Source organism: Homalodisca vitripennis, chromosome 5 (genome assembly GCF_021130785.1).
Source record: "Homalodisca vitripennis isolate AUS2020 chromosome 5, UT_GWSS_2.1, whole genome shotgun sequence".
NCBI classification, from domain to species: Eukaryota; Metazoa; Arthropoda; class Insecta; order Hemiptera; family Cicadellidae; genus Homalodisca; species Homalodisca vitripennis.
The window spans coordinates 25454422-25474461 of NC_060211.1; the positions used below are offsets into that span (position 1 = coordinate 25454422).

The 20040-nt window shown below is 36.4% G+C and overlaps 1 protein-coding gene across 1 annotated transcript in view; it reads left to right on the plus strand.

Annotated features, from left to right (window-relative positions):
• The window catches only part of LOC124361880, a 153221-nt gene that overhangs the window by 62377 nt on the left and 70804 nt on the right, over positions 1-20040 (plus strand). The window contains exon 2 of the mRNA XM_046815927.1: positions 869-916. The gene's annotated coding sequence lies outside the window, so the exon portion shown is untranslated. The remainder of the gene's footprint in view (positions 1-868; positions 917-20040) is intronic.

Consider the following 20040-nt stretch of genomic DNA (forward strand, 5'->3'; position numbering starts at 1 on the left):
TGTTATAGTCAGGAGCACTGTTATAGTCAGGAGGTACTGTTATAGTCAGGAGGCTGTTATAGTCATAAAGCACTCTTGTGGAATGCCAGAGCCGCTCTCACTTCGATGCCGCGGATCTTTTATACATAAACAATGCAGCTTTCACAGCGCGGCGGCTGCATTCAGTGCATTGTACCGCCCCCCCCCCCCCCGTAGTGTGTCACACCTTTCACCCGCATAGGCGATAACGTGTGAACTCTACGATCAGATCATTGTCAAACGGGCCACTTCTTGAGTGTTGTAACTTTTACATATTCATTTCAAAATAGAAACCCATATTTGGAACTTAGTCGACTTCATCCAATCTGTACGAGTATGTACTTGAAATTGTATTGTAAAACCAAAATAACTCAACATCTGTTATGAAATAGTACGTGTTTGCGAATTATCGCAGTAATGAGATTGCCCTCCCCCAACCACCCCCGTACTTGTCTATAACATCCTTGGGTGAAATAACAGCACATAAAACATCACGCCATTTTCATCTCTTTTCTGAATGGTAACCCTCAGTTTGGCTTATCCATACGTAATGAAGGATTTGTAACTACCGTTATGCAGTAGGACAGTAGAATACACGAAAATATAACTTATATAACAGTTCTTACGTGCCACGAACAATTATTTATACAGAGTTCCATGACCGTTTATTTTAAATTAAACCTATACTTATAAAACCGTATTAAAACACAAGAATTCCTTCCAATTATTTACGTCTGTATTGTTTCGAAGAACTCATAATCGATTGCAGCTCTGTTAAGCTGGAAACTAATTAGTGTATTTATAAATAATAGATTTAATTGTTAATTCTAATTGTTGCAATATGTTGTAGGTGGAAAGGAGTGGTTATACTGTAAAAAAGAAGAGATCATACCATTTTGTAAGTATTCTGACCTTAAATGTAATAATTAATATATTTAAGATTTATTTCAGGTTATGTTATAGTTTTATTTTTATTACTAAGCCAAAAATTGTAATATATAAATAATAATGCTATTATTTCAACCCTGAAAACACGTATTAGAAATGTTTACGCATGAGGTAGAAGGTAGATTTCAACCCACGAAACTTAGTGTTCTATTTTTGTAGTGTTCTAGTATATAACGATAAAATAATAACTTTTAGAACCTGTATTGCGGTTAAAGTTGTGCAGTTATTGTGCTATTAAGAAATACTTTTTATTTGTGAAAAAGCAATACAAATTAACTTGGTGGCTATACATTCAGAAAGTAGAGATCTTACCATTTTTGTAATTATTCTGGCCTTAAATATAATAATTAATAAAATTAAGAATTGTTTCAATTTTATAGTTTTCATTTTTATTACTGCGCCAAAAGTCATAATACATAAATAATAATGCTGTTATTTCAACCCCGAAAATACACGTACTATTAGTAATATTTTACACCTGGGGTAGAAAGTAGATTTCAACCCTCGAAACTTAGTGTTCTATTTTTGTAGTGTTCTAATGTATAACGAGAATATAATAACTTTTAGAATATCTATTGCGTTTAAGTTGTACAGTTATTGTGGTATTAAGAAATACTTTTTATTTGTGAAAAAGCAATACAAATTAACTTGGTGGCTATACTTTCAGAAAGTAGAGATCTTACCATTTTGTAATTATTCTGGCCTTAAACATAATAATTAATACAATTAAGATTTGTTTCAATTTTATAGTTTTCATTTTTATTACTGCGCCAAAAGTCATAATACATAAATAATAATGCTATTCTACCAACCCTAATAATATACGCATTAGGAATTTTTACACATGACGAAGAAGGCAGATTTTAATTCTCGGAACTCAGTGTTCTATTTTTGTAGTGTTCTAACATATAACGACAGAAATGGCCGAAACCCTTAAATGATTTTAAATGCATAATTTTTAGAAAAGCGTAAGTCAGATGGCCAGAAAAAAACTATCGATATACGGTGACTTAACTACTAATCTTAACTACTGTAGTATGAAAGATTAAACCCATGCTGAAAGTTATCCAGTCCTAAGGGATAATCGGCAGGTGCACTCCTTGGGTAGTGCAAGCACACAAACCCTAAAGGGAAAATCAATATTGGAGGACCTGGTCCAAGAAGTGCCCTCAAGTGGCTAGTAACTGCGTGGGTGGGGAGGGGATTTTAGCCCTTAATGATAAAGAGTGATTGATACACCAGAGCAGCCTCACACTTGCCATTATTTTGATGATACGAATGCAATCATCAATTCTGGTCTCTTTCTTACAATCGTCTGGTATTCAGAGCCAGTTGATGCTGAATTGCACCAAAGGGAATTCTCTTGAACGTGTCCTAATCCCAAAAAGACCGAAAGTCATAGTGTAACTTACATAGTGCAACTTATTACTGAAATATTTTAGGAAGAAAATATCGTTGAGATCTCATGGAAGAATTAAATACCCGGAAATCGATGGCTGAAGGCGGAGTAATCGGTCGGGAGCACAAAGCCCAATGACAAATTGTTGCTAGATCCAATCGGACCGGTCTTAAATCTCCCTGATTGTCATCTGAGTCTGGCCCAACGACCCTCATATTGGGGAGGCCTTGGATTTCTTATTAAGAAAATAGAAAATGTTTTTCTCTGATCCTTTATATCACAAATTTACTTACGTTTCAACCTTCTCATTTTATTAATTTGGTTTGTAACATAGAGAAACACAAGTTTCGCATTGAATGGACGAAATTTACCTTTTCTTTTTGGTTAAAACTTCTGATTTAAAAACTGTGTTAGTTCGTGGATATACGAGTACTACATTACGCTTCTGACCTGTCCATTGAGAATGTTGAAGAAAGCGAGCAACGACCCGTTTAGTATGCGAACAAGTAGAAAAACGTACTTGTTCATGATCGAATGTGAGCTTATACATAGTGAAATTAAATCACAACATAAACAATGATCGAATAGGTTCAGGAATACCAGCACATTCCTGAATTACTTATCCCCTTGGTGAAAATACTGTTTAAAATTCTGCAGTAGTTGTTAATATGAGCAATTACAATATTTTATAGACCCAGTCTGATCATCCGATCGCTGGAAAGTCAATTAAATCACAACAGTGTTTTATTGTGAAGGAATTATCCTCGATTACCTTTATATTGATTGTTATTTTAATATAAGATATAGAGTAACCAAGTATGTGATCAAATCGCGGCGTATGCTTGTTATTTTGCTCAAATAACTCCTGTATTTTGTCAGAAATTATGTTATTGTATTCCTTGTAACTTGACCAAGCATTGAAAGATTTGACCTCCTTGCTCGTCTTCAAAAGCTGAAATCTTTCCTGAATAAATTAATCATATTATCCTAATTATGAATAACAATTATTTCACTATAACAACAAGATTCACAAATTATGTTTAGATACATTCGATTGTTTGATGTAAAATAATCGAATGAAGAGTATACGTTGTTATGTGACCCAGTTCTGTACTTGGATGACGTATAAAACGTCACAAATGACGTTATAAACAACGAGAGTACTTGTTATTGAATAGTTATTCGCAGTGAATGGAGATAATTCAGTAAATCGGGGAGAGTAAGGAATAAAAGCGTACAAAGTATTCATAGTGAGCATTTCATCCGGTTGTAGAAGCGCATCGAACGGTCCAAATAATTTGAATGATTTAAATGAATGCTTATTCGAATACCCCGTGAAACATTCGAATGAATATTCGATTTGGAAAATGCGTCCGAATATCCTATCGACAACCACCACTGAGGCTTTCCAAGGTATCGATAAAAATTTTCGAGGTGTAACAAGAAGCCTTGTGTAGCTGCTGAGCTCTCAGGTAATCCGTCTGCTGATCCCGTGTGTGTGTGTGTGTGTGTGTGTGCGTGCGCGCGCGCGCGCGTGTGTGTAGGGGTTGAATGAATACAAAGGTCAGTATTGTGTGTACCAACACCACTCCTATCACTCACTCCTTTCCTCTCCTATTGTCCCTTTCCTATTTGTTTCTTTTTCATTACCAACAGTGCAAAGAAAGATAATTATTGTTTATGATCTCGTTGATTATTACAACCGTATCACATTCGTGGTTAGGTTGCTATGAACAAATCGATTTGTGTAATATCATCTTCAAAATGTTTTTTTACATATGTTGATGTGATAACCTGTAATACCCATGTTTGTAGTTTAAAGAATTGCAATCGGTTTTCAATCTTTCTAATTGCAAAGTCACAACTCTTCAAGGCTTCTTTCCCAACGAGAGGAAAAAGAACACCATCAAAATCATAGTTGATCACTTGAGCACACCATCTAATCAAGACTGCTGAACAGGGAAATATTGGGTTCAACGTTAATGACAAATGTAGATTTATTCCATACTGTTAATGTTAATGTCTCATTTTTGTGTAGTTTTTCAATAAAATAACGTTCAAGAATCTTTTTTCCTAGCGTTTGTGTTACCACACCATTTACTGCTGCTCTAATCGAAAGAATATTAGTTGCAACTTTGATTTATTCTGATTGTTTTCATAAATATAAACATCAACTGTTAAATAAGTGTTACTTTTTCGTGCAAGCTCACCTCGCTGTATAAAACTAGGACTAGCACTCTGATGAACTCAATCAACCTCTCGTCAGTACTTAACGGAGTTGGCAATATCACTCGACTTGGGATGTAAACACGAACAGATGGGTCTCGGCCTTGAATCTTGAATGAGCGGCTTATTTACGGCCCGTAGTCGCGATATGCTCTGTTTGGCACGGCCTACACCGCTACACCTCGCCGCTCTGCTCCCAGCCGCCTTCCTTCTCCATAGCACAGTCAATAAATCTGCTTTCTCTGCTTTGGGATCATCATCTCGATCTCATAGTACATTCAATAAATCTTCTTTCTCTGCTTTAGGATCAACATCTCGATCTCATGGTATATTCAGTAAGCCTTCTTTATATGCTTTGGGATCAACATCTCGATCTCATGGTACATTCAATAAATCTCCTTTCTCTGCTTTGGGATCAACATCTCGATCTCATGGTACATCCAGTAAGCTTCTTTCTCTGCTTTGGGATCAAAATCTCGATCTCATGGTACATTCAGTAAGCCTTCTTTATATGCTTTAGGATCAACATCTCGATCTCATAGTACATTCAATAAATCTCCTTTCTCTGCTTTAGGATCAACATCTCGATCTCATGGTACATTCAGTAAGCCTTCTTTATATGCTTTGGGATCAACATCTCTATCTCATGGTACATTCAGTAAGGCTTCTTTCTCTGCTTTGGGATCAACATCTCTATCTCATGATACATCCAGTAAGGCTTCTTTCTCTGCTTTGGGATCAACATCTCGATCTCATAGTACATTCAGTATGTTTTTTTCTCCGCTTTAGGATCAACACCTTATAGTAGACTACATTTAACAATCTTATTTATCAACTTTAAGATCTGGTATCAGAGGATAGAAGCAATATGTCTTGTCTATCCTCTTTGGGATTAATATCTCGTTCTTTGAGACCTTTTTCTCAATTTTGAAATTTTAAACTGATAGAGATTTCTTACCGATGAGACAACATCTCGATATCAGATCATTCTTTCTAGGCGTAAGGGTAAAAATATTATAAACATCATGATATCACAAAAGAGGTAATAAGTGTAAAATCCACATGGAATGCTCTATTAAGAGTGGCCAAATAATTGTAAAGCTTGTTTGGTTGAAAGGGCTGAACGCCAAAGAAAACAGTCATAGTCGTTATGAACCCACAACGGGTATTAAAAATCTGTCTAATCAAATGCCAGTTGTATTAAAACTTCTAGAAAACCTCCATTAAAGACACGGGACTTATTCCCCATTATGAATTACTAAGACTATCTTAAATATTCGTAAATAATTATAGTTAAGCTGAGAAAAAAAACTTTGCATTCCTAGTCTTAACATGTGATGCAGTGTTGCCGATACGAGTCATAGACTAAACGGCAGTTGTCCCAAATGAAAAGTAAGGGAAGGTGTACGCACTGAACTGTCGATGTGCCGTATGATACGTAATGTGCCGATATTGGTTTTTCCTCAGTCTTACAACTCTTCGGGTGCGTATAACGTGTTGTGTGTAGTTCATTGACAATTATGAACTTCAGATACATTATTGAACTTTATCGACGTACAAATTGTTTTGTTGAATTTGTTTTTTTTCTGACACCTGAAGAAGGGCATAAATTTTAATCCACGAAACGTAGTGTTTTATTAGTAACAACGCAATGATGGCAAATATACAAAATCCTATTGTCCTCTAAAAGCGTCGTTCGACAATAGTATATCTTAAACAAGGAACTGTCTTTTAAAAGGTGGAACAAGTCGTAGAGGAAACTCTCCAGTAACAAGTAACAATCCTTCAGGTTGGGGAAGCGCAGTTTGACATTATCCAATGCCGCAGACGAATCAATCGGTTCACTCAATCACAGTCTGACACTGACAACATTCAATTTTCCGCCCTCCGGTAAATCATGACTCACCCCCCCCCCCCGCCTCCCGCACACACTTAACGCTTCCCTGACAAGAACAGTGCCTCCTCGACTCAACAGCTCGGTCTAATGAGGAAGTAAGACTTGACCAGGCGTTGTGAGGCGTGAGAACCTCTCAATGTGAGGTCCGGTGTGCCGCAACACGTGTCCGAAATATGTGCGTCTTCACTGTGAGGGTTTATACACGTAAGGCTGGGAGTGTTAAAATGTGAGTAGATAATAGGAAATATTTTGGTAAAATAAGTAATTAATTATTTCATAATAAGATTATAAGATCTATACAATACAAATCGCCATGTTCGAAAATTAATGTAATATACTAAAAATTTATTTTTTATCACTGCTTTTGAATATTACTATTGGTATGGATATCTTTAAATTAAAATATTATTAAAGGACTACTAAAACGATATGTAAAAATAGGGTTTGAAATTAAAAGTGTGAAAATTAAGTTTATAGTACATCATCAACATACACATTATAGATATGAATGACAAAAATATGAAATTATATATATATATATATATATATATATTATATACGTTAAATTATATAAATGGCAATAGCCTTATTTAATTTCAATAAACATTGAATCACAAAAAAGTACTTGCTCTGCCGGGAGTCGAACCCGGATCTCTCACTTGCCGGGTGAATGTGCTACCATTACACCACAGAGCGCTTACTTTTTCCGATTCAATTATTTTGTATTTGGCCGTATCTGTCACATATGCGTTTAAAATAAGCAAACTAACATATGATCGGAAGACCAAATACCTGGTCAAACGACTTTTTATTTCACGTTAAATTGTATAAATGGCAATAGCCTTATTAAATTTCAACAAACATTTGAATCACAAGCCGATTCAATTATTGAAAATGATTTTAAACTTTACTAACCCAAAACTCCGATCCCTCTCAGAAATAACGAAACTTATTATTCTACAACAACAATTCATTTTAAACAGTTTTGGGTTTGTTAAGTTAAAATAAAAAAAGCTCATCAGTTTATTTTTTACATTAACCGAAGTTGCAAACTCAAGCCAACTTTGAACCGCTGTCATTTTTGACTCGGTTATCCGTTTGAGGTCGGGTTTGCGGCTCTGTACCCTACTAATAAAGACCTTTTATTTGATTTGCATATACACCTATGCTTACATTTAAGATTTTCTTCTGACTCCTGGCGGGCCGCCCCCCTGAAGAAGTAGCGGATCACTGAATATGTGAAAAAATAGATTGTTATGTCCATTAACTTTGTGTAAGGTTTTGTAGCTCTATTTTAAATATTTTGAAAAATATTTAACCGACCCGGGACTTTTTGGACACCCTGTATATATATCTCTATCTCATTTCCCCCTCCTCACTCTTTTTTCCTATTCCTCTCTTCCTCCCTCTATATCTCTCCCTCCCCTCCCCTTCCTCTTCCTATCACCCCTCTATCTCTCTCTCTCTCTCCCTCCTCTCTATACCGCTCTCTCACTACCCCCTCTCAAACATCCCCCCTAACTCTCTCTCTCTCTCGCTCGCAGGGACGTGGCGTGCACATCGCCTTTCGCCCTCTTTGAGTCTTGGTATAGGTGTTACTATTTTTTGTCCAGTTGTATTTTGTCCTGTTGCTGTATTTCAGTCATTATGAACTGTCATCAGTTATTGTACCCACGTTATTGTCAAGGCGATAAACATCTTCAATACTCTAAATGCTCACTGTTTTTATCATTTTACCTATTTACAAAATGGTAAGGAATTAATAACAACGGGCGAAGACTATGAATGTATATTGAATACCAATTTTATAAAACAGTTGTTGATGATGACACCGCAATCAGACCTGCAGCACCTGTACTAAGATTCCAAGCAAAATTTTTAAATGTGGATCAGAAATAGATTCGGATGCAAGCTCTACAGGAACTTATAAAAGACTTTGGTGTTAGAATTGTAATAAAAGATTAGCACACAATGCTCATAAATGACTTTGTGTGTAAATTGTAATTTATTTTCGTACGAAATTTGTAACTGATTTTAAATCTAAAGAAGAGCATAGTAAGGTTGAAGCAATCTCGTAATTTCAGCTGCGTGCGATCCCCAAAAGCAGGTTATATTTCTCAATGTTTTGAGATAATTAGAGATTTGTTACCTACATATTTTAATGTAGACTTAAGCTCAGACTCAAGGATCACTTTGTCAACCCAAAGGCCACTGTGTGCATGTCTACTGCCACTGGTGGGTGATTTACGCTACTGCTCACTCAGAAAGACATGTTTGGTTGCATGTTGCCGTATGTGTAGGTTGTATTATACACCCAGTCAGACGTTCTCCTTACAACAAATCAACCTCGCACGCATCGGTCCGCTTCCTTCTCACGAGTGTTAAAACGAGCCAATAGTGCTAAGTATCTATTATAAACTCTGTACTTAACTACTCCACGTGACGTGTTGATGCCAAGTACCTAAGTTTATATTTTAAGTACGGTACCTCAAGAGCCGGCTAGTGGTGAAACAATCTTGAGTTTTAACCCATGAGAATAGTTTCAAGGTTCAAATAATTGTACGCCCTTAATTTTCGTCATATAATAATGAAAGATATCTCATTTTAAATATATGTATCTTAGGCATTTAACAGCTTTTAAGTTTTTTTTTTTTTTTGAAAGTATATACTTTTTAATAAACAACTGATAAAAAACAAAAAAAGTGTGTTAATCATTAAAAATATCGAAAAAAACTTTAAAAAAATGGAGATGCGTATTAATTATAACTTTAAAATGAGACTTCTCATATAATGCTACGACTAAAAATACGGCCGTAAAAATATTTTAAGTTTAACTTTGTTCTTACTCGCTAAAATCAATATGGCCGACAGCAAAGCCGCCAGTTAAGTAGTGATTTTGAATAAGAGGACCTCATAACAACCTAAGATACGTACATTAACTTGGGTTTATTAAGTATACCAATAAACAAAGGCAAAACAACAAAAAGGCTCTATAGTAGAAATAGAGTCTCTTCGAGAGTTCAGATCTTGGCCATATTGGTACGATTCCTCTCTACATCTTTACACAGCTTTATATAATATGTATAAGGTGGAGTCATCTGGTAAACAGTAACCTAGATTCTAAACATTCTAACCTTAAACCATCATCATCAGGATTCGATTTTCAAGAAGCCGGAGTACAGCGCAAACTCGAATTCTTCAATCGGATGCTCTTTCGAGATTAACGCAAGTATGGTTGTAGGAACACACCACTGTTTATCAGTAAAATTCGGTATTGGATTCGATACAGCATAAGGTCGATGGTAATGATAAATCGTTTTTTAGGAACAGACAGGATTTTTACTTGTGCTATCTCTAACTCAGATTCAAAGCCTGATCTTAAACCCTGTGGCCATCCATCAGCTCTCCCAGTAGACCATGAAGCCAAAGCGAAGATGCTTGGCTCTTTAACTCTCAGACGATACTAGTATATTCTGTGTGAGGGCTCATGAATACAATTTATGACCACAACCTAAAGTTTCGATATCTCGATTCTCGCTGTCATCCGAATTGTAAGTAGTCCGGCTTCGATAACTTAAATTCTGAGCGTTTGTAAGTTTTAACAACGCTTCCCACACAGTAAAAGTACAGGATCAGACATCATTCATTGCTCACAGCACTCCATATTCGCACGCTGCCTGCAGTAGGCGTTGGTAAGGTCACCTTGTTGGCATGCACCGAGTGATTTGATGACGTGAGCCGACCCTCTGGGCAGGACGATGCAGGAGATGATGTCATCTTGTGGGGAGGTGGTAATCTGTCTCTGCGACGGACGGCCTTTACCACGAGTCTTGTGGTCACCGGGCTATAAATAACCCGGTTCAGTTTATGTAATCCTTCTCCGACTGCTATTAATGACACTGTCTTCCTCGTACAGTTATTTCATTAATCATCACATTTTCATTGAAGACTCTTGGAGCAATTGGAAAATTTATCACTAAATGTTAATAAAAAAAAAAAAAAAATACTTTTCCAAATTGTATTTTTTGACGAGGCCATTCGAAACCATAGGTTTCATCATTTTTTGTGGAGTCGCCTCATGAAACCTTTGGTTTCGAAAGGCCTCGTAAAAAAAACAATTTGGAAAAATATTTTTTTCATTAACATTTAGTAATATGACATTTTCAGTTAGTGAGAACCAATAACATTTCAAATTGTTAATTACTAACTTTTATAAAAGGCTTTGACTTTAATTCATTGTAACGATAACGCCTTCTTAAAACCTCTTTGTTTTCTACCAATGTTTTTCGATAACTCGTGATAAAAAGATCCTTTGAATGCTGTACATAGGTTTCTTTTGGTCCAAGTACGCTCTCTATTGATTTTGGGTTCAAATGGCAAAACTAAAGGTATAAATAAGATTCCAATATTTTAAGGAAACATATTTAAAATATAATATTTTAATCTCATGTAACTTTGTAACCAGAGCATTTAGATATATAAGTTTGTATTTAATTTGGTACATTATTTAGTTCTAGATAAAATATTGCAAAATAAAAGTAAAAATTGTTTATTAATAAAAGTTTTCAACCAGGAACTTCATATTAACTATCTAAAATTATTGTAAAATGTGGGGCTTCTAGGTTTTATAGTTTCTAAAAAATTTGACACCAAAAGTTAAAAAACCTAAACCCTGAAAAATCGTAATAAACTGAAACCAACACTTGAAAACTGAAAGTAACTTTTCTCCTGCAACATATTTTGAGTTGCCTAGGTCCTTTCCTGCCTCATACAGATCTTCCAGCTTCCTTTTACACGAGGTTCTTTGCTGTCTTATTGTTTTCTCAAATTCCGTAGCCTTTTCGACTTTCCCAATATGCTCACTGTCCAATCATTTCATGGCTTGAAGCATGTGGTGTCCTACTTTTAACCCTAAATGTTCTAAAACTTCCTATTTACTAGGGTAGCCTTGATTAGTAGATGTTAACAAAAGATCTTTTTATGACTCGATATCAAATAACATTATTTAGGCTCTAGTTAGGATTATGTGATTTTCCTTTAGGCATTTCCTTAGAAGTTCAGGATAAGCAAGATTTCTAAAAATGGGTTTTATGGACAATTTTCAAAAATAACCATAAAAACAGAAAATGACCATTTCTTCGACTTTGGCCGCTCTTAACATCGGTCTGATAGGAGAATTGACGAAAAAATTTTAGAATGAACAAATTTGAAAAATATTAAAATAGTAAGATTTCCTTTAATTGCGGTTTTGGATTCCAATTTCCTTTCATTGCAGTTTTCAAGACAGCTATGCAAATTATTACAATTATGGTACATCAGAAATATCAACTGGTAAGCCATAGAAGAGCATTTATCGCATTAAATTGGCATTTAGGTAGAAAAGAATAGATTCCGTTTTGTTCAAAATTTGGTTTCTGGTGTCGAAACTTGTTGGCGATTCTGTTTTAAGTTTCTATTGTTTGGAATATCCAAGTCTTCTTTACTACAGCTATGGGTTAAGTATAATTTACGAAATGAAATCTAAGAACAAGCTTGGATATTCTCTACCATATTACAAATCATTTTTCGCTGGATTGACGGACTTTAAATTTACGGGGATAAGCCAGTGTTTTGACACTTGTTAAATATTAATTGTGGGTTACTTTCCGGATACGATAATAGTGTATAGAGGTGCGGTAAACGAGTAGAGCTAATTTGCATCCTACTTAATAATAACTCGATCCCACAGTATGTAATTTTAGTTTCTGAAGTCAGGAATAATTTGTAGCGGAGTTATCTTTAAGAGGAACTAGAGCATTATAGATAGCAGTTCCACCACATACCCACGCACCGACAGGAAATTACACTTGTGGTAACACCACCGTGACGTTACTTCCGGTGACAATTATAGAACACAAAAATGTTAACAACAATTACCGCTGCACTCTTGTGCGGTTTACACGTGGCCTTTAGTGAAGCTTGTTATTCGTGAAGGAAACAGGATTTTTCCGGACATTTGCCATCGTTCAGTACAAAAAATCGTAACACTAAGTTTCGAGATCTGCAATCTGATCTCTTCTTCAGGTAAATAACTAACCTAACACATAATTACAAACTAGGTTAAAATAAACAAATCATACCAGAGCCTTGTGACACGCATACGTCAAGAATCACAACCACAACAACCTTTTGTGTCAACTTCACTAACACCAAAGCATGCACCTAATAAAAAACTAAACACAACACTAATCATTAAAACTAAACTACAGAATACAGGTCACGATAGGTCTGTATTCTTCGACCGGCGGTCTGCATTCTGGCGATCGTCACGGGAGAAACAAGATGGCGGCAAAAAAAGAAGGGAACAGGAGTGGGTCCTTTATTATTATTGGTTTACGCTAGATGGACTTCTTAAAACCATACTGCATTGGTTTATTGCAAATTTCTAATCTGTTTGATACTTTTGGTTTTATGTTTAGTTCATTTTTCACAATTGGCAACAAAAAAGGCTTAATCTCAACTTATGGTTGACTTGTGTTATTTACCTGATGAAGAGATCAGATTGCAGATCTCAAAATGTAGTGTTACAGATTTTGTTATCACTGAATGATGGCAATTAATGTCCGGAAAAATCCTGATTCCTTTACAATCTTTCCATCGTAAAAACAAACTTCAAACAAACAATTGTTATCCGTAATGAAATTGGATCACATCCATTTATAGTTTAGAAACGTTCAGACGTCACCTCTCAGTCCTAAGGCTGGAAGATAGGATCAAGGAATCCATTGCAAGGATTGTAAGGAGTCCATTGCAAGGATTGCAAGGAGTCCATTGCAAGGATTGCAAGGAGGTAGCACAGTTTTTGAGAGGTATAAGATAAAGGGCTTTACTTAAAACCCTGCAATGTTTACCGGAGGTAAAGTTAAAACAGCTTAGTTGTATTCCGAGGTTATTTATTACCTCTGCCCAGGTTACATTCTTAAGCTGCAATTACCCACTTCATACCTGTGTAGCTTAATTTCTGTACAAACTTTTAACGATGAAAACACGAACACTTTTTTGTCCTTAGTTTTAAGACTAAGAACCGATAGCTAGATTTTCTTTGGATAAGCACACAATGTGGGTTTTGTGAAATCGCAATAGGAATTACCTCTAAGAAAGGGTCAATCGTCAATAAAAGAGGTTATCAAAAAGGTAAAAATATAAAATAAGAAACCTTGTTCATATTTTGTTAACGTAATACTCTTCACACCAACCACTAGACAAGTTATAGTAAAAGTAAAATCATTCCCAGCAAACTCTAAAAAGACTGACTTTTTGAATGAAAGAGGGAACATTTAGTCTCTTTGTCTTGTAGTCTGATATTGGTATAACATATTTATGACTTCGTGCCTTATGTTTATGTGTATCAAGCTGAACAAAATTTGATCTGAAAACCAACACGACTATCAATTTCTTTCTACTGGGGAATTCATTTACCGATTTAAAAAAAACACGAGGTGTTGTGCGTAAGCAGTGCATGTTGGCTATCGGCTACAGGACTATAGATTCAACCTATTACCAAAATTTGATTTTTCACGTAAAATCGTAATTTGAAAAACTTACATTTTTAATATATAAAATAATATTGGTACACTAGAAATGAGACATTAAATGAACCGTTTATAAGATTGTGGAATCAACGACGATGATTCTGCCCGGAAGTAGGATAACACGAGGTTCGACCACAAGGATGACCGCGTGGACCACAGCGCTGTTGACGGCGATGTACCACATTAACCTCACTTCCACAGGTTATGGTCACGGTGCAGCTCATTAAACCAGATCACAAAACAGTCCGCCGGAAACCGGATGATCGTATCAGTACGTAAATTGGGTGTCCATGTTTGGCATCTGAGTGTGGCGGTGCATCCTGGATGTAGTTGAGTTGTCCACTCCCTCATGGACTAATTGTTATCCATGTAACGATTGTGCTGAATCATTCTCAAGTAATTGGCACTAATGTGGTTAGCGAACATCGTTAGAGAGAGGGAGAGAGCGAGAGGGAGGGAGGAGAGTGAGATTGAAACGGAGGGACGGAGGGAGGGGGGAGTGAAGGAAAGGAAGAGTGAGGGAGGGAGAGAGAGAGGGAGAGAGCGAGTGGGAGGGGGGAGGATAGTGAGGGAGGATATTGAGGGAGGGATAGTGAGGGAGGGATAGTGAGGGAGGGACAGTGAGGGAGGGAGAGTGAGGGAGGGAGAGAGACAGGCAGAGTGAGGGAGGGAGGGAGTGAGACAGGCAGAGTGAGGGAGGGAGAGATACAGGGAGAGAGAGGGAGAGGCAGAGAGAGAGGGAGAGGGAGTGAGGGAGGGAAAGATGAATACCCCTATATGAAGCATTCGAACATAACATGGCTTCTCCGACTTTCTTCTCGGTTAGCAGTTCTTGCTCTGTTCAAGTTCAAGTTCAAAAACTCTATTCAATAAATTACAAATAATACAGATAAACAATTGTCTCTCAATGCGCGTGCGGGAGTACAGTTGGTTTTAGAGTTCTCCTTGTGTTTTAAATGCAAATTGCAAATATATGCAATAAATGCTCTACCCTCCAAGTAGGCTCGGTCGTCGGGACCTCTCTTTGTAACCCACCGCACTCTCGCAGTTTTGTGGGCTGTTCAATTAAAATAGAGTATTAAATAAATCCCCCTTCGAATAATCATCACAGTCAAATCAAGACAAATAACTTTTTTCCGTTAACAGCCGTTTGCGGATCTACAACTGCACTCCTACTCAATACGTCAGTCGATACGCGTTTCAATGGTTGAATTGTCAGACTTTCGACTAAATTGTCAAACGTTTAGTTCAAGACATCTCTAGCCAGTATCTCAGACACCCTGTGGTACTGACACGGTACTGTCATTTAAGTCTCACTTTGCAAAATCACTCACAATATATACATATTTTTAATTGTATTACGTCAGTGTAAATGTTATGTGTTCTGTCAAATACAAAATTCCAATTTGAATGTTTCAAAAACTCAATAAGATTACGGTTAGAAAATATCCAATGGCAATTATATCTGCATGCATAAGAGAACGATCTCTTCTAGGTTTTCGAGGTACGGACTAGAATTTAAACTGTAGCCCAGAAGGCTTCCACCAAACTCCATTACAACATGTAACTATGGCTGAGGTCTATTTCGGTGAGCTAACGATCCGCTTCTACACTCTGACACGCACCAACGGACCCAAATCGCGTTTCAAGAGCAGAATGTCGCAAGATGGCCGACTAGCCAAGAGCCAAACCTCGCAACGGCGCGAAGTAAACACGCGGGACGTGCTCGCTGGGACAAACATTCCGCCGCCAACTCAGCCAAAACTGGTGTTCAGAACTGTTAAACACACTATCGGGGTACGAGTATCGGGGTCACCGTGAAAAGTCGTGTTGGAGTGATCAATTTTGTATGTCCATGATCACGTTTACAGTTGCTACAATGAAACAACTTTCAGCATAACCCTGAAAGAGTATTAATAAAGTTCAGGCATTGTAGCGCCTTAACTTTTCGTTAAGGTAGTAAAATTATGGAGGATGTTAATTTTAAAAATTGAACTACTATGGGGCCAAAAGACCCAGCAGGGATAACTTCTGGCTGGTTTATACCTTCCAGTTGAACCTACCACTGAGTACAGCAAACACCATTGTGTTACTTAAATCTGGGCAACCTTATGGATGTCCAGGAGCAGTACATCACTAACAGCAAATGTCGAGATTCTGGGGTGCAAGGATAATTCGATAGGTCTAGTCTACTGCGGGAGATGACTGTTGGAGTTGGTGGGGTTCGTTCTCTAACTATCTGAGGTGCTTGCTAGCCTCAACAAGGGTGTGCTACCTCCTGCCTGCTCTGACTTTAGAGGCTGGTTCAGAGCTGGCCTCCCCTTCTTCCGGGAGGAACATGACTTTGAGATTAGTGCCCTAATGTTTCCTCATGGATCTCGATAGGAGGCGGTCCCTACTCCCTAACCTTACCCATCCTGAATATCCTGTCACTCCGAAAGCAGCGCTAAGGTTCTTATAGGACTAAGTGAATTTTATAAGCCTTTTTTAATAACAATTTTGAAAAAAGTTGATAGCATTCAAGTATTCAACTCAAGTTAAGTTGCCGTTTTAGCGGACTATCAAGTATTGTTAATAGCCACCCTTTCCGTTTACAAGTTTACTGTATTTACAACTTTGGTGTCGTTTCCAGTCCTACTGACAGTTACAATATACCTCTTGTTCTAGTGAGTTGTAGCATTACCACGTCGTATATATAGCGGCACACAGAATTGTGCATATAGGAGGGAATAACCATTTAATATTGAAAGATCGATTTTGGAGGATGAAAGGGAAGACAAAAGTATAGTCTATACAGTCAGTGTTGCCAAGCAAGAGAATCTTAAGATTTAAAGTTAGAACTCTAGCGTAAAGACACTGGGTACATGCAAGGAAAGATATAGGTACAACTGCCAAGGACGTATGCAATTAGCCAAGTCTTTTGTAGCTAGACACTTTCATTCGTAATGCAGAAATATAAATCACTCTTGAATCCAGATCCTAGAACGTATTTAGCTCAGATAATGCTTGTAATGAGTTGTAGTGTGTCAATTTCCTCAATGGTCCGTCGTGGCCCAGATGACGTATGATAATTCCCGCCGCGCCGCCCAGTCCGTTGTGGTTACGTCAAGACCAACCTTAGATTGGTATTCCCATTGCGTTCTGGCATGAAAGGAAGAGTACGCCTGATTATTCTAATCGCAAAATGCTCTACTGTTCTAGCTTGCCTGTAACGGAACTCAGACATTGATCGTAATAAAAATATTATATTTAATGGCTAGAATGAATGAAAAAATGTTCATTCATGTTAAAAATGTGTAACAAGTGTTAAGGCCTAACACTTACAGTTTCAGGGATCCTAATGGACAAAGCAGTTCTATCTTCACCTGAAGATAATTAATTCAATCATTCACCCACCACGAGTAGTGAAAGAGATATCGGAGCAATTTAAAACGGGTTTTGTTCTTAATGGTTTCTGATATTTTAAATTTTAACAGAATTCGACAATTGAACATAATCAAAAATATCGCCCAGGCATCTTGGGAGATTAAACTTTTAGTGACCACGATCTTCATTCAAACAAATAAGTCAATCAAATACAGTTTATAAACAGAGGAATTTATCTACAGTACAGTTTATAGCCACTATGAAAAATAATTAGAATCAGTGAAAAATATTAGTGCGTTTTTGGAATGGCTTCTAATATATAAAGGGTAAATCTGAAATACACATAATGCAATTAAAAATTCGTGTAAATCCGGGGCTATAAAGTGATATTGTTGTAGTCGTTGCTTTCTAAAGAGGGGCCTGAATTTTTGTATTTTTCGGTATTTGTGAATTGTATTGAAAATGCGATATTTTGCTAGTTAATATTTTTTTAACCGAGCGAATCTTTTATACCGGTTTAGTACCAAATCTGCCTTTAATATTGTTCTCCTTGTATGATGTCTAAGGCAATAATACAAGTGAGCAAATGGAGACTTACCTTAAAACCGCCATCTCAGATGGTAGCCATGAGAGCATATCAAATAAATCTGGTTGTAAAATATTGAAGGCTAAAACTCGAGAAGAGAATAAAAGCTGTCCATTTTCTAACTAGCTAAAGTGAGCTGCTATGTGACTGCCAGGCGGACACGAACTTCCCCTAGTATTCTAAATCGATAACAATAATTTTTACTTTCCTACATTTCCAACTTTCAATTGTATTTTACCTACTCATGCATATCGTCGACTAATCTTGTGTGAATAACAAATGATATTTTCAAAACCGATTATTATTGCTTGTAGAGATAATGAATCACGAAAGTGAACAGTATAAATTAAATCGTTGATAATGATATCGTGATCACCCGTGATCCTACGAAACACTTTACTTCTTAAACTATACAGGGTGTCCCGTAACTCTCAGGACAAAGGTATACCACGTTATTGCTCAGGTCAAGACAAACATATTTCACCGTGTGAACATGGGTCTCTGATGCTTAGTTTCCCATCTGTCTGTGTGTATGTGTCTTTTATAAAAAAATATATCTTAAAAACTAATAGATTAAATTATAATAAATTTGGCTCAAATGTTTCTGATAACAAGGTCAGTTACTGAAAAAAATATAATGAAATTATCTTTAGCATTTTCAAGATGGGGGTCATTAAAACTTTTAAAATCTGAATATCTTAAGAACCTGAAATTTTTCTCAAGAAGTACAACAATAACAGTTTTTAGAGGATTTTATCACAAATATAATGACACAAAAATTATTTAAATCGAATAACAAATAGCTGATTTACAGCAGATTTGCTGTGACAAGACATGCCCCATATTGAGAGCTGCCGTTTATTCAATTTTTGTATTGTTGGCTATTCGCTGAGAACATCAATTTGGGCCATGTATTTTCAGAGAAAATCTACTCTAAATCAGTTATTTATTATTCGATTTAAATAATGTTTGTGTCATTAAATGTTTGATAAAACCCTCTAAAATCGTTTATTCCCGTAATTATTGAGAAAAATTGCAGGTTTTTAAGATATTAAAAGTTTGAATGGCCGTCATTTTGAAAATACTAAAGATTATTTCATTATACTTTTTCAGTAACTGACCTTTTTATCATAAACATCTAAGCCAAATTTGGTATAATTTAATTTATTAGTTTTTAATATATTAATTATTTTATAAAAAACACATACAGACAGACAGATCGGAAACTAAGCATCGAAGACCAATGTTCATGTAGTGAAATATGTCTGTCTTGACCTGAGCAATAACGTGGTATACCTTTGTCCAGAGAATACGGGACACTGTGTATAATGTAAGAAGTACGAGTATGGTCGATAACCTGATGGTCAATGTTCATATCATTCTCGGAGTTCATAGTTTGAGATTTGTCAGACCTTATATATAAACTGTTTTGTTGCTGTATACATACAGCCCGTTTACCCTCTACCTGTAGTTCATCCACTTGTGAATAATAGAGCAAATAACTCACCTTCCCCGCCCATATTTCCTGAGTGACTTACGACGTTGTGCGTCGGTACTTGAGTATCTTTCCTTGCACAGTGCTACATAAACCTTTTATTGCTGTCTAATTTGTATTTGCCTCATTCCACCCGGATAAGCCAGACACTTTTATTTCTGTGTATAATGAATAACGCCACATTGTATTGTTCGAAATACTAGTTAAATCAAAAGTTGTTATGATTGAGTATACATGTACAAATGTCATTCCTTGTATTAGCCCTGATTTACGTAAAACATGAAAGGTTGATAGTTTTTTGGGCAACTACACAAGTTATGTCGGTATGTTGGTTTGGTTGATTTCAGCTAATTTAACACAGAGTAATAAACTGTCGATTGCAAAGGTAAAAAAGATCTGTAACTCCAATAGTTAGTATAGCGTTCATAGTAATATCTCCATAATGTTAGAGAACACAGAAGATGAACGTTAATTCTTAGAAAAAAACCAAGAAAAAGAAGGGTTCCAAATTTGACACTTGAGGGACTCCTGAAT